General features: G+C 38.1%; 1 protein-coding gene and 1 non-coding gene across 3 annotated transcripts in view; both read right to left on the bottom strand.

Annotated features, from left to right (window-relative positions):
* Nin (blastoderm-specific gene 25D) overlaps positions 1–15,225 on the bottom strand; it is a 511,736-nt gene that overhangs the window by 482,716 nt on the left and 13,795 nt on the right. The gene's annotated exons all lie outside the window — the stretch shown is intronic.
* On the bottom strand, positions 1,089–1,199 carry LOC150097698 (U6 spliceosomal RNA). The gene has a single exon (XR_016549752.1). It is a non-coding gene; the product is annotated as a U6 spliceosomal RNA (small nuclear RNA).

Below are 15,225 nucleotides of genomic sequence, written 5' to 3'. Positions count from 1 at the left end.
ATATTGAATTAGTCTGCCATGGACATCTAGTATACAACCTGTATTCTTGGAGAGAGAGAGAGAGAGACTGTTAGTGCTTGGAACTCGACAAGAGATTTTATACCATTCATCCGATAGAAACAGGATCAATTCTCCTTTGTTCTTTGGGGTGAAATGTTGCCTGAGAGCTCACACCAAAATGTCCCATAAATATTCTATAGGATTAAGTTTGGCAATTGGGATGGCCATGGCAGACAGGACACCTCACTGTCATATTATACAAACCACTAGGTGACCACATCTGTTTGATGAATGGGAGCATTATCCTGCTGATACGTGGTCAGCTACGTAGGAGAAAATTATGTCAACATGGGATGAAGATGATTGAAAGATAAGGTGTAGCATCCACTTTACCTTCCAATACAAGTGGACCCAAATTATGCTATGAGAATGTGCCCCATACCATAATAGAACCACCAAAGCCTTTCACAGTTGGAAACAAGCACTCTGACTGCTAACCTTCCTTCAGCTGACGCCATTCTGTTTGCAGCAAAAAGTGTGAACAATACAGATTCATGAGACCATATCACATCCCTCCATTGTTGTTGTGTAGTATAATGCCTGTGATCATTAGATATGATAGCATGCACTGAGGAGTGATTAAAAGCTTATGTAAGGCACATTGATCATAATATCAAACTCTGTGTTTCCTGGTGCAGAGTTTTTGTTGAAATCGGTTTCTCACAACTGTTCAGCAGTAGCATGCCTATTTTATATGGTACAGCTCACTAATGCTCAAATGTCCCTCTCTTGCAGTAAGCACTTTCGTCCACTATTGCATTTTGCTGATGACGTTTGTCCTGTCAACTATCATGCTGACATAACCTTAGAGACTGTTCTTCAACTAACATGTGCAATTTCAGCTGTTCTGTTCACAGATGCACCTGCCAACCTGGCTCCAACAATCATGCCCCTTTTCAAAGTCACTGAGGTCCTCTCTGGATTCCACCCTAACATGCAATAAACGGAAGCAGGCCTCTGTTTACCTTTATTATTATTATCTCAAGACCCCATGGAGTCAAAGACTCATCTAGGTAGTCCTTTTAAAAAAAAATGTGGAATGCTTCACAATTTTGTGTGTCATCCTTGCGCATAGGCCATGCTAATCTTCTCTGTATCGTTCCAATTTTAGTATATGTATGTACTTCCAAAGCAAGTACATATATGGAGTGCCAGGGTCATATGTCCCTATGAATGTTGGGAGTATATTTGCATATCAACTGCATCTGTATTTGGTGCATTGCAGATATTGCAACTACCGATAATGCAACCCAATAGCTCAGTGTTGCCATTTTTTTGTCCATTACCTGTATATACAATTAAGAGTTGATCGTGTAAAATAGGTTCTTGAGCAAAATGGAATGACAAATCTGTTGGATGCTGAGTGGTCTAATAGGATGGTAATGAGATGTGATGATATGCGCATATTATGTGTTCACTCCAGATTATAACTAATGTGAAAGTGAACAGTTGAAATTAAAATGAAATAAACTTATTAAAGTTATTACTCCTACACGATAGCAATCTATTTATTCATCATAGATGTTGAGCACCATGGAATAATGAAATATTATTATTATTATAATATTATGGCATTTATCATTAAATGGCAATTAAGAGTGATAGAAAGATGGCAGAGTAGAGGAAGGTTCAAAAATGAAGAATCATCAAAGTACATCATGTCCAAAATCACTCCATATTATTATTATTATTACCACCCCAAGACCTCATGGAGTCAAAGACTCATCTGGGAGGTCCTTTTATCACACACACAGCTCATCATACCGTGTTTTAAACACATTCAAACTCTTTGCAGACACCACATTCTCAGGTAAGGCATTCCAATCATTCACAACTCTGCATGAAAAAAACCTGTCTCTCACTCCCCTACTCACACTCTCTTTATACAGTTTCCAGGGAATGACCTCTGGTTCTCCCCTGATCTCCCACTATTCTCTGTAAAACTTCTCCAGCATTGATCCTATAACAACCCTTTACCAACTTGTAGGTTTCTATTGTATCTCCTCTCTTCCTCCTGTCCACCAGACTCTGCAAATTACATCTTCTCAATCTTTCCTCATACTTGACATTCCAGAGGTCAGAAACTACTTCAGTCAGTCTCCTTTGGACCCTTTCCAACATCTCTTCATCCTTCTGAAAACTCGGTGACCAAATCTGGGCACAATAGTCCATGTGTGGCCTAATCAAAGCCTTATACAACAGAACAAGAATCTCCCTACTTCTACACGTCAGTGTCCTCCGCATCATTCCCAGAAACCTTTGTGTTGTCTTCACAATTTTGGTGATGTGTCCCGTAAATTTTAGTTCCTTATCCACTATCATCCCCAGATCTCTTATTTCCTCTACCTCCAACAATATATTCTCACCAAGCATAAATTCCGCATCCCATCCCTGTTTTCCAAATTTTAAAACCTTACATTTTGCAACATTGAACTCGCATCCCCATTTCCATGCCCAATCACTCAATTTATTCAAGTCTTCTTTCAAGGCCTCAACATCTTCACTACTCTTTATGGTTTGTCCCAACTTTGCATCATCTGCAAACAACTGAATATCTCCATCCAAATCTTCACCTATATCATCAATATACAAGTTAAACAGTAATGGACCTAAAACAGATCCCTGAGGCACTCCACTAGTGACTTTCCTTTTCCTGGATATCGCTCCCCCATACACAACTTGTTGATACCTATCAGATAGCTGGTCTCTAATCCAATGCACCATCTAATACCCAACCCCATCTGCTCTAGTTTGACCGTCAACCTATTGTTGTGTCCTGAAAAGGCTAAGAAATGTGTATTATAAAATATTCAGGTCACAACTTTAATACAACTTGGGCAGAGAATATGGAACGTTGGCAACAGAATAAGTGTAAGCTGTTTGTAAATGTAAATCAATTAAAAATTTAGGAATAGTACAAATCCACTTAAGAACCCCATCTCTTGTACTTAAATAGCTATGCCTGTGAGTCAGGGTTCAGGGGTCACCTTGCCGTCCTGTATAATGCATAAGAAGGGAGGGAAAGAAGTACTGGAAAGAAAAACCAAAGCACCTTCCAGGAAGAGAAATCAGGTACATGTGCGACTAAATAGAGGCAGCTAAGGAGATTGACGTAAACACATGTGGCCACGTTGGCGCACATCGCAAAGATCAAGAAATACCGAGAGGAGAAAATTAAACAAAAAGGCCATGCAAGCACCATTCCTGACTTTTTTTTTCTCTTGGATTCCTGGTTCCAGATCTTGCGGACAATGGTCGAGTCCGCCATCGGAGAAGTTCCTGGTTAGTCGTGGAAGGTATTTGGTTCATCTGTCACAGCGTTAGGAATGGGCCAAGTTATATCCTTGGACTAGGATAGCTGTGCGTTGTCGTGCGATGGAGGGAACCAAATGGATGCCATCCGGTCAAGGCGACGTTACTGTGCCACCTCCAATCTTTCTCGCTGAGATTCCACTTGTACAGTCCGACTGGAGATATCCTCATAGGAAACTAAAACAGAAGGCCTTGATGACCAGACAAGGCAGGAAGAAGGTCAAAGAAATTTAGATCAGAGACGGTAAGGTAGACTTTTGAATTCCTATTTCCAGCTATAGAAGAGTGTGATCCCTAAGAAAGTATTTTGTAATGGACTAAAATTAAGAAACTGTAAGAATAGCCTATGACTTAGTACGGGCCAAGATTGTGTTAAGATTTGTTTGCCCTACGAGGCCGAGAATATCTCTGAACGAGCTAAACTTAATGTATGGAGTGTGTTATTGTGTTAATTTATGACCACGTGTATTAGGATGGTATGATATTAGCCTATGGATTTATGCTGAAGATGCTTGTAATATTGGTCAATGCAAGTTTGTATGTGTGTCTAGTGTATTGAAATTTGAGCCCTTGATTTACCTTGAGAGCATTTCTAAGAATATGTCTATAATGTATATTTGCATAATTCCTCAAGCTTATTAAAATGTTTCATTCAGGTACCTTCCTGATCTGCTTTTGTCTTATGAATTCAAAACAACCGCTCATAAAATACTAATGAACTAAGCGGGTTAAACCCTTGTATATAAACTCCTAAAGCGAGCCATGACTGTGAGGAAGAAATAAGAAAACGGAGGGACAGGATTAAATTCGATCTAATTTTCGTGTATCACTCTGAGAGGGTTGCCCTGGGTAAGAATCCCGCCTATCCAAGGTATTAGCTGGCGCAGCGAAAAAAATAAATTTTGTTAATACTTATCGGGTGAACTCTATTAAATTGTTGTGTGAGTAGATAAAACATAAGATATAAAGAGGCCAATGAGACTGCAAAGAACTAATGGAAAGAATAATTGGTAGGAAATAAACATTTTATTTGCATGTGTGAAAAAATTAAGATAGCTGTGCAAATATTAATAAGTAAATATTTTATTTAAGAGTATATAGTAGAGAAAAGAGGAGAAAGAACGTTATATCAAGTGACCTAGACGAATGGAGATAAATAAGTAAGAATAAAGTAATATATTAGACGAAATTAAAGATAAAGACTAGCAGCGTAAGATATAGAACCAAAGAGATAAAAGAAGAAGTAAGGACATATAACACCCTCATGAGGTACTCTATCAAAAGCCTTTGCGAAATCCAAGTATATTACTGTGTATCCTTTTCCTCTGTCCAAGGAAGCAGTCACTTTATTGTAATAAGTAAGCAAATAAGCTTAAAATTAATTAAATAAGCAAAAGGGATTTTATAGAATCGATGCAAGTAACATTTTTTAATACATGGTTGAAGGAGAAAGAACAAAGTGTAATGCCTGGAAGTTGAAATTATGAGTGTAGTTAGCTAGGATGCAAGAACTAGAATTTATCATTGGAGATTATGGAAGGAAGAGTAAAAATAATGGATATCCCATTTAGAACTAGAGTAATGTGAAAGGATAAAAGACAAAGTGATTATGGAAGGACATTCCATAGAAATGGAAACAGAGATAAAGTTAAGGGCATTAGAAGACCAGGTCAAGGGTGTTGGGAGGTAAGTGGACAATTTGTTAGGTGACTGCTAGTAACAGCTAATCATTGCTAAATAAATTATCATTTATTCTGGATTGATCAGCAAATTTGGAAAAGGGAAACTAGTCTGATTTGTGAACAGTGAAGTTCTCAAGGAAGACAACTTCTGTTTAGGTAGCTGGATTGCTAGCTTCAAAGATAAATATTCAGAGATAAGAGTGATTATCAGAATTTGGAGAGTGATAATGACCTCAAATGAATATAACAGCATGGGAAGTGTAATTTGAAGCAGAGAAGATCAAAAATGAGATTCTACATTTGGCATTCTCTGGCATGGTACATTGCATCTCAATGTAACATGAATAATGCAGAGAGCAATTTGCATAGTTAAAGCAAATGGTGCCTGGAACCAGAAGACTGAGCCTGAATATCTATAAGTGGTAATGAATACATCTCTAATACTTATGTCTTAAGCAAAAAAAAAAAAAAAAATAGATTACTATAATTTGTATAGTATGGCATGGAAGGGAATCATCTGCACTCGTGCAACAATTTTACAGCCCCAATAAGCAAGGTATTTCCACAGACAATACATGGCATATAATGTCAGATGGTCTTTTTGGTATTTCCTCCAATTAGAGGTGTTCTTTTATGGCAGAAAAACACAGAGCGTTTTGCTGACAAAATGTCACTCCATGGACAAAACTCCTTGGAGTCGCCCGTAATAATAATAATAACTAGCTTACTGTAATCTGCAACAAACTGATAGATGTTTTCAAAAATGTTGAACATCTAAATCCAAACCTACTAAACCAATTACAGAAATCTCCACAACATATATTAAAGGTATATTAGAAAAAACAAATCAAAGAAACTGGCTGAAGGAAAAAAAAAAGCACAGCATCCAAGTATTCCTTCACACCATGGACAAAAATGTATACTTACTTTCTGTCCTCTAAAGATAAATATCATCTACCTTCATTATCCAGATATTTGTCTTCCTATCTCTTAATGTTATTCTTAGCATACTTCTTTCCATGCGATGTTGTGTTGTTCTCAGCTTTTTGTTTAGGGCTTCTGTTAAAGTCCATGTTTCTCCTCCATATATTAGGACAGGAAGTATGCACTGGTCGAAAGCTTTCCTTTTTAGACTCAAAGGGATGCCACTTCTGAATATGTCTCTCATTTTCCCATAAGCCATCCATCCAAGGTGAATTCTTCGTTCAATCTCTTTTCTTTGGCACTCCTCAAAGGATAACAATTGGCCCAAATATACATATAAAGTAACTTGTTCTATTTCATGGTTTTCAACTTCGATAGTTCTATGGTTTATGTATTTATTCATCATTATTATTGTTTTTTCTCTATTTATTTTTAATCCAATTTCTCTGGAGGCTTCATTTAGCTGATTTAGCCTTTCTTCAGATATTCTTCATTTAGATGATTTAGCCTGATAGTAGATAATCTTCAAGTTATCTGCTATCAGGACAATATCATCTGCAAATTTCAGATGATGCAGCCTTTCTCCATTTATGTTTATTCTTTTTGTTTCCCGATCAAGGCTTCTAAAGACTTTCTCTAGTGCAGCTGTAAATAATTTGGGAGATATGGTGTCGCCTTGCCGGATGCCTTTTTGTATTGGGAACTTTTCACTGTTTTTATATAATTTAATTACAGAAGTTGCATTATTGTAAATATGTTTTAGTGTTTCAATATATGGTTTCTCAGTTCCCTGGGTTTCAAGTGCTTTTAGTGTTGCAGATGTTTTAACTGAATCAAATGCTTTTTCAAAGTCTATATAGGCCAGACATACGGGTTTACTGTATTCAATTGATTTTTCAATGAGCTGTCTTAATGTGTGAATATGGTCCAAAGTATTGTAATTCTTCCTAAATCCGGCTTGTTCACAGGATTGCATTCCCTCTAGTTTAGATTTTATTCTATTATTTATAATTTTTGTGAAAACTTTATATATGGTGGGGAGTAGGCTTATAGGTGGGGGAGTAGGCTTAATTTCTTCCTTATTGCCCTTTTTAAAAATTAATATTAGAGGTGAATTGTTCCAATTTTTCAGAATTTTTCTCTGTTTCAGGCATTTATTAAAGAGTTTAGTCAGCTGTTTGATGACAGGGCTTCCTCCCAGTTTTAAGAAGTCTACCATAATTCCATTTTCTCCTGGGGCCATGCCATTCTTCATTTCCCGTAGTGCCATTTCCACTTTACCTTGTAAGATCTCAGGGGCATCATGTTCTTCCTCACTCGAGTTATCCATAGATGATTCTTGGATGTCCTGGTCTTTGTCTCAATAGAGTTCAGTATAAAATTCCTGAATTCTTTTGATTATTGCATCTCTATTTTTTTTATAAGTTCACCATTTTTTCCTCTTATAGCAGCTATTTCCTTTGTTCCAACTGATAATGATAACAGAATGATAACCCTTTTATCTCTGCAGGTATCTGGATAAGATCTCAAACAGGTGTCATGGATATCGTAAAATAGATTAAACAGGCTAAGTGGAGATGGGCTGGCCATATTGTCAGATGCAGTGATGGGAGATGGACTAGAAAAACAACAGAGTGGATACCAATGGATGGAGCAAGACAAAGAAGAAGACCAAGAACAAGGTGGAGAGATGAACTGGAACAAATTGCAGGAGTAAGATGGATGGGAGAGGCAGAAAACCGAGTAATCTGGAAAATCATGGGGGAGACCTTCGTCCAGCAGTGGACAGAACCAAAAGGTTGAAGAAGAACTTCATTAGTCCATTCAGAGTACATGATATTCCATGCTCATCTAAGTTACAACACTTCAGGTGGTCCTGCTTTGGAGTAATATTATCTGTGAGAGTCAACATGGATTTGTGAAGGGGTGCTCTTGTTTTAGCAATATGCTAGCCTTTTATAATAATGTTACAAGAGCATTAGATGAGGGAAAGGCATATACTGCCATTTTCCTAGACTTAGCAAAGGCATTTGACAGGGTGCCACATGATAAGCTGATATTCACGTTGCAGCACATGGGTCTGGATGTCAGATTGGTCAATTGGATTCAGGATTGCTGTCTGATAGGTATCAGACAACATAGTACTGGGACCTATATTGTTTAACCAAAAAAGGTTAAACAATATAGGTCCCAGTACTGAGCCCTGTGGAACCCCACTTGTAACCTTCTGCCTCCTTGAAACTGCCCACACGTGTCTTTTATTATTGTCCTGTAATTATTGTCCGATAGGTATCTTTTTTGGGCAGTTTCAAGGAGGCAGAAGGTTACAAGTGGAGTTCCACAGGGCTCAGTACTGGGACCTATATTGTTTAACCTTTATATCAATGACATTGTCTGTGGATTGCAAGGAGATGTTCAGTTGTTTGCAGATAATGCGAAGCTGGGAAGGGTTATTAGTAATAGTGCAGATGTAGTAGCCCTGCAAGAGGATTTCAATAGGCTAGATATATGGGCAAATGAATGGGGGTATCAATTTAATGCAGCAAAATGTAAGATCTTGAGGTTTGGGACACATCAATCGGACGCTGCATACTCTATGGGAGGAATTAAACTGGAGGAAGTAGGGGAGACAAGAGATCTGGGGTTGATGATTGATAGAAACTTGAAATTTAGGGGGCATATTGTAAAGGTGGTGAAGGTAACACAGAGGATTACTGCAATAATGAGATGGACACTGACCTGCAGAGATAAAAGGGTTATCATTCCGTTGTATAAGACTCTGATCAGACTACACTTGGACTATTGTTCTTAAATCTGGTCCCCAGAATTTGAAGGGGATAAATTAACTGTGGAAATGGTACAAAGGTGGATAACAAAGATGGTTTCAGGACTGTACAATGTTGGTTATGAGGGTCGGCTGAGGGAGTGTGGACTGCAGAGTTTGGTGGATAGAAGAAGGAGAGGTGATATGATTGAGACTTTTCAACTGTTGAGAGGTGGTTACAGGGTTGACACTGGGGAGTTCTTTCACTTGGTTGAACAGTGGGAAGGAGTGATGACAAGGGGCCATCCCTGGAAGTTATGAAAGGAAACTGTGAGAAAGAGGGTGGGGGGAGTGGTTTCTTTGCATGGAAGGTAGTTGAACCATGGAATGCATTGCCTGATAGAGTGGTGAGAGTGAGAACGGTCAATGAGTATAAGGAGTGGTATCATAGACTGTGTTTCCTAGGAGGGACCTCCCATGACGAGTCTTTTGATTCCATGGAGGCCTGAATAATAATAATAATAATAATAATAATAATAAATACCTGCTTTCTCAAAGTACATAACCATAATTTTACATAACCATAGTACTCATACTAATCATAAGACCAAATGGAAAAATCCAAGATCATCTTCAGCAGTCAACTTGAATCAGAGAAACTGTTATGAAGCTTGTGTTGCTTTATACAAATTTTGACAAAGTATTTTATTTAACCAATACTGATAATGAAAGTTAAAATTTATGACAATCAGAGTTATATTTGAAGAAAAAAAAACCTCTGGCAGTTATCCAATTATGTCATCTAAAAGCCTTATTTTTTGGTATTTCTTTGTCTGTGGGCTTTTCTATTTGATAAAGTGTGTACGATGCTCACACACAAACTTAGCATAAAATTATTTTATTAAGTAATTTTATTATTTCATATAGTGATTTTTATGTTTCAAGAAGTTCCTGTAATATGAACAACATGTATGTTTCTCGTTGTTAATGCTTTATCTCCACAAAGTACAAGAGTTCACTCTGAGAGAGCCCACACATATATTTCCTTTAATTATTCACTAGGGATATATCTAACAGTCCCACATTCCATTCATGCAATGGCACAATTTTTCTCATAGCAAGTACTGCATGCAACTATTTTCCTACTCAACTTCTAGGATGATCTCCTTATTCTCCTATCTTCTCATTTATTGAAATATTTCACTTATGCCCCTCCTAGAAAAAATTTTACCAACTTGTTTCTTTTCTTCCACTGCTCATTCAATAAATACTATTACAAAAAATATATTTATTTAATGCAGAAGTTTTGGTTTGGTGTTAAGGACAATGTGCTCAACAAATAATGTAAAATTACAGGACAATAATAAAAAGAAGGACAAATAAACTAAAGTTAAATAAAAATCATGTAATTTTTACCATGTTATAGTTTGAGTAGTTCAACTAGAACTAGAGAAGTAAACAATGTTAACAATGATGAGGGGGATATAACCTCTCAAAGCTAAGATAGTTTGAAACAGTCATTTCAGTTAAGATTAGGTCTATGAAGTACAGCTTCATAGTTCTCTTTATATGTATGGTTTTTCTGATTGGAAATGGATCATTGAATGATATTTTGTTCCAATAAACTATGACGGGAAGGAAATGTATTCTGAGAAAGATTAGACTTACAAGATCTACACCAAACTGGTCAGACAGATGGACCTACTCATCATCCACTAGGTCATGGTTTCAAATTCCACTATAGAATATCTAAGTGGTAGATGTAATTATCATGAAGTGTGAGACCATCATCCTGTTTATGGAAAGACAGAAGATGTTTATTACAATATTTGGTCACAAGAGTAGGGTCTCCAGATTATCTAGTCTTTACTCCATAAAGGTATACTAATGTATGACAGGTTGACAATATTTGGTGGAACGTAGTAACTGAAATCCTATTTTCCTTTTTGCATATTTTTGTACAATGTGGATGGACTGCATCTGAATGGTTTAGGTGTCTGGGGAGAGAGAGAGAGAGAGCTTTGTTCACTGAGCATACTGACATGCAAAATTCAGGAAAACTTAAGCCATTAGGGTGGAATTAAGTGAGTTTGTGAGAACTCACTTGCAAAAACCCACGAAGCAAGTGAGTGTGAGAATGACCAAGTGAGGAATCTAGTCTCTCAAGCAAAAATATTGAATAGGGTAGTCAATTTAGAAAGTAGACATGGGTGGGGAAATAAAGGGATGTTGCCGTTTCTATATACTAATGCCAGAAGTATCAGGAACATGAGGAAGGAGTTTTTAGCACTGGTTATTGCAACCTTGCCAATAGTTATAGGCATTAGCAAGATTTGGCTAACAGCAGATAAAGTTGCAGGGAATGTGAAGGGTTTAGTATTTTCAGGGAAGATAGAGAAGATAAGATGGAGGGAAGAGTACTGCTGATGATAGCATATAAATTGCAACCAAAAAGAGTAAGTGACAGGTGGGAGGGTGGCTATTCACTTGAAGCAATCTGGTGTGAGATTATGACCAGTAAGACAAATTATACAGTCGGCTGTTCCTATAGGCCAGGGAGTTCCACAGATGATCTGGAAGATATGCACTGCCAAATTGGTACAAACAATGCAGGTTGAGTGATTATTATGGGGGCCTTCAACTATGGAGATATTGACTGGAAGGAAGAAAAATCACATGGCAGAAAGGAAACTGAATTTATACACCTGCTGAGAGATAATTACTTAAGGTAGAATGTGATGGAGGGGACTAGGGATGTGAGAGTATTGGACCTGGTCATAGGATCAGAAGAGCTATTCATAAACAAGGTGACAACATTGCTTCCAATTGGTAAAAGTGACCATGCGGTCTTCACTTGGGAGATTGTAAAACATGAGGAATATTCTATCAAGAAGGGGTATTTGTGGAACTACAAGGCAGGTGTTTATGACATGCTTAGAAAGAAGCTTAAATCTGTACCATGCCATAAAATACTGTAGGGTAAGTAGTGCATGGGATAGTTAACTGTCATCAAGAGGAAGTAGTATTAAATTGTATACCTAGGGGTAAGGAGGGTTAATCGGGTTGGAGTTAGATGGATGGGTAATATCATTAAGCATGAGTTGCAGAAGAAGAAAATGCTGTGGAGAGCAGTGGCGCACTCGGGATTTAATCTTGGGGGGGGGGAGGTGCCCCGAGTTGAGTAGATGATTTGAGAATACACACTAAACATTGCGTACAGCCTATGACTGAACATCTGCAATGATTGCCACTACCCGGCTCAGGCAAATGAAGTAGTGCTCGATATGCCCAAGCACTACTTTGTTCTCCTTGTGTTCACAGCAGCCGTGATTCCTGAGAGCTATAGGGTATTCACACCTTATGTGACCACTAATTCAAAAGTGGTATAGAAATAGAACACACTACACAACATAAATAAAAAATGAATTTTAATTAGGACATCTGCAATGATTGCCAATACATGACACCCGTGACCTCTTCTGGCAAATGAAGTAGCGCTCGGTATGCCCAAGCACTGCTTTGTTCTCCTTGTGTTCACAGCAGCTCTGATTCCCAAGAGCTATAGGGTATTCGCACCTTATGTGACCGCTAATTCATAAGTAGTACAGAAATAGAAGACACGACACAACAGAAATAAAAAATGAATTTTAATTAGGAAAAGATTTTTGGAAAATTTTCTAGTGTTTTTTTTCCCTTCTTTTGGGGTGTCAGGGCCCCTTGGCCCCCCACTCTGGGTGCACCACTGGTGGATGGTATATAAAGAGAAGGTGGCCGGCAAACTCATGAACAGTACAAGGCTCAGGCAAGAAAGGCAAAATCAGATTATGAGAAGAATTTAGCCAAGCAGGCCACAGGAAATTCCAAGGAGCTCTTTCATTATGTGGCAAGTAAGAGGAAGAATGACTATGGAAGATTAACCTTAATGAGTGATGATCAAGAGGAGACAGAAATGGATAAAATAGCTGAGTTACTGAGTGACCACTTTGCAAACATATATCTTCATAGTGAGGTAACTGCTTTAACCTATGTGACAGACATTAATGTGGGAACAGAGGTGGATGAATTGGAGGTTCTTAGGATAGTGCAGAATCTCAATGTAAAAATAGATGTGGGATTAAATGGGATATCAGCTAGGATTTTACGAGAATGTACAATGGAACTGGCAATGCCTTTGACTAGGCCGTTTAATTTAAGTCTCATCTCTGGTAGAGTTCCAAGGGAGGGCAAAATTATTCCTTTGCATAATAGGGGTTCTAAGACTACAGTAGCAAATTACAGACCAATCAGTATCTCAGGTGTAGTGGTAAAAGTAGTAGAAAATTGATAAAAAAGAGAATTCAAGAATGGATAGATAAAAATATGATACTGTATGAAAGTCAACATGGCTTTATGAAGGGTCAGGTCATGTCTTAGTAATTTACTAACTTTTTTTATAGTAGAGTAACAGCTGAGTTGGATAAAGGAAATGGTTACATGATGAATTTGCTGGATTTTGAAAAGGCATTTGACAGAATACTACATTTTTTTTTTTATGTTGGGTCAATACACAGGAGATAGTAGGTTAGTACCGTGTACATTAGTACCGTGTACAAATGTACACGATACATTTAAATTCAAATCAAATGTACATTAGTACATTTGATTTGAATGACTTTCAGTTGTATTCCTTGGGAAACACAGCAGGTGGGAGACTGTTCCACATTGCAGCAGTTGCAGGGATGAAGGAAGAGGAAAAGAAACTTGTTCTGTTTGTTTCTAGGTGCACTTTATTTATTTATTCGTATGGAGTTTCTTCCCTTTTTCTCCCCCATCCCTATTGGGGCAAGTTGAGCCCCCTCATGGGGGGTTAAATATATATGGCTGTAGATCCATGTGTGTTCACAGGACCGGTTTGCCTGCTTGCTGGATGAAAAACACCAGATAAACTGGCGAAAAAAACCCTATTGCCCGCGCCCAAGACTGGCTAACTTGGCTATGGCTGAGGAAGATCCTCAAATTCCTCACGTCTTCGACAGGAGTCAAACCTGGGACACTCCTTCCCCAGTCATATGGTTGTGAAGCGCAAAGCCACTAGGCTAACCGTGCGGACAAGGTGTATTGTGAAGGGATGTTGTGCAGCAGCTGCAAGTGTTCCAATGAGCTTAGTATTGAGTGGGGGAATGGAACACTTACACAAATAAGAACAAAAGGGGATGGATGTGATACTGGATAAGAGGGTGGCAGCTAGACAGATATCAAAAAGTGTAGGCAGAATCGAGGCGGAAACAGGTGACTATGGGTGTGCCACAAGGTACAATGCTGGGACTATTACTGTTTAATTTGTACATAAATGATATAGGAAATATTAAATTGTTTGCTGATGATGCAAAATTAGGTAGAGTAATAGTTAATCAAAGTGATTGGAGAACTTGCAGGATGATTTAAATAGGCTGTCAGTATGGGCAAAAGTTAATGGGTGTCAGTTTAATGTCAAGAAATGTAGAGTTATGCATTTTGGGATAAATAGATTACAAGCTGTGTATCACATTGGAGTGAAGTCCAGGAAATAGATGAAGCTAGAGATTTAGGGGTGGTAGACAGAGTTAAAGTTTAGAGGACATATTGCTAAAGTTGCTAATGTGTCCATAAGATTACTTGGCTAGTTAAGAACACATTAACAAGTAGAGATAAGGAAGTTGTAATTCCTCTTTATAAGGCCTTAATATGCCCATATCTGGATTACTGTGCTCAAGTCTGGTCCCCTGGGTTTCTTGGGATGAGGACGCAGTGGAGAGGATTCAAAGGCGAGTGACCAAAATGGTGAGTAGCCTGTGGAATGTTCCATATGAGGAAAGATTAAAGGTGTGTGGATTGATAGGAGAAAAAGAGCACAAGTTGGTTGATAGGAGAAAAAGAGGAGATATGATAGAAACATTTAAGTTGCTTAAAGGATTTTATAGGAAAGATGCATGGGGAAATGTTTCAACAGTTAGCTAGAGGGACCAGAACAAAGGGTCATCCCTGGAAGTTGAATAAAGGTGTGGTCAGTAGAAGTCTGAAGACTAGATTTTTTGCTTAGAGAGTGATGACTGAGTGGAATGGGTGGCCACCAGTTGTGAGTGCTTTGTCAGTTTATGAGTTCAAGGAGAGGTATGATAAATTGTGTGGATAGATTGGATCTCCCGAGATGAGTCTTCACACTCCATGGAGATGCCCGTATAATTCATATTCATATGTTCACTAGACATCCACAGATGATATATGGTCACTTCGATGCTTGATGATGTGCCACACCAGGACTCGCCATGTAGTTCATGTAGACACTTCACTCCAAAATACTAATATGGTTGTGCCCATATAATAATAATAATAATGTTAAGTTAAATGGCCTGTCACAGACAAGTAACTTGACTTCTTAGAAACCTAATTAATGCTCTGATAGGGTAGTTAAATCCAATCTGCATAAAATATTATGGGTGCCGATTCATGCCCGTTTGCTGCTTT

Source organism: Typopeltis vanoorti, chromosome 17, assembly GCF_054136105.1.
Source record: "Typopeltis vanoorti isolate ZY-2024b chromosome 17, IOZ_Tvanoo_1.0, whole genome shotgun sequence".
Taxonomy (NCBI): Eukaryota; Metazoa; Arthropoda; class Arachnida; order Uropygi; family Thelyphonidae; genus Typopeltis; species Typopeltis vanoorti.
Note: the sequence above shows the minus strand (reverse complement) of the source record. Positions and strands in the feature narration are given on the sequence as shown.